The sequence below is a fragment of the Mustelus asterias genome, chromosome 13, assembly GCF_964213995.1.
Source record: "Mustelus asterias chromosome 13, sMusAst1.hap1.1, whole genome shotgun sequence".
In the NCBI taxonomy this organism is placed as follows: domain Eukaryota; kingdom Metazoa; phylum Chordata; class Chondrichthyes; order Carcharhiniformes; family Triakidae; genus Mustelus; species Mustelus asterias.
Genome location: NC_135813.1, coordinates 81,673,834 through 81,675,052, shown reverse-complemented (window position 1 = coordinate 81,675,052; position 1,219 = coordinate 81,673,834).

The following is a 1,219-nucleotide window of genomic DNA, read 5'->3' as shown; positions in this document are numbered from 1 at the left end:
TCCTATCTGAGGAAGAGAAAACAATGTAAACACCAGCTGAAAACTAATTGTATGAAATTTCCAAATGCCAGCAGCATTATGTGCTATCAGATAAGAATCGCAGAAACATAATAACCAGTACAAGAACAAAAGTCTTCAAATTAACATTGAAGCTGCAGATGCTGCAATCTGAAACAGCAACAGAAAATGCTGGACAACAGTTATCGTTTCAAGTCCTTACGACTTCTTCGGAGCTGAAGTCATACAGACTCAAAACATTGACTGTATTTCCTCTCTCCACAGATGTTGCCAAGCCTGCTAAGTATTTCCAGTATTTTCTGTTGAAATTGTCAGAGGGTTGGGCTCACCAGCAGAAGGGGTCAGATGGTGAGGTTGAGGGGGAACAGGGGAAAAAGGCCAATTGGGATGGGCAGGAGAGAGAGATGGGCAGAAAGAGAACGAAATGGCCAGTTTGGGGTCTGTGGCGTGGGGGCAAAAAAAGCCAGTTTTTAGGAGGGGTAAAGGGCCAGTTTTTTGGGGGAGGGGCGGAGAGAAAAGTCAGTTGTGTGTGTGTGGCGGGGGGGGGGGGGGGGGGAGGAAGGAAGAAAGGACCGGTTTTTGCAGGGGAGGGAAGGGCCAGTTTTTTGGGGGGGGGGGCCAATTTTTTTGGGGGGGGGGTTGGGAGAAGGGCCAGTATTTTGGGGGGGGGTGAAGGGCCAGTATTTTGCGGGGGGGGGGGGGGGGGGGGGGAGAGAAGAGAGTGCAGGGCCAGTATTTTGGGGGGGGGGGTAGAAGTGCCAGTATTTTGCAGGGGGGGCAGTATTTTGCAGGGGGGGGAATAAGGGCCAATATTTTGGGGGGGGCAGGGCCAGTATTTTGCGGGGGGGGGAGAAAGAGGGCCAGTATTTTGGGGGGAGGGAAGGGCCAGGTTTTTTTTGGGGGGGGGCAGGAGAAGGGGGGCCAAATTGGGGAGCTAAACAAAGGGCCAGTTTTGGGGGGGGGGGTAAACAAAGGGCCAGTTTTGGGGGGGGGGGTAAACAAAGGGCCAGTTTTGGGGGGGGGGTAAACAAAGGGCCAGTTTGGGGGGGGGGGCTAAACAAAGGGCCAGTTTGGGGGGGGGGGCTAAACAAAGGGCCAGTTTGGGGGGGGGGGGGCTAAACAAAGGGCCAGTTTGGGGGGGGGGGGGGCTAAACAAAGGGCCAGTTTGGGGGGGGGGGGCTAAACAAAGGGCCAGTTTGGG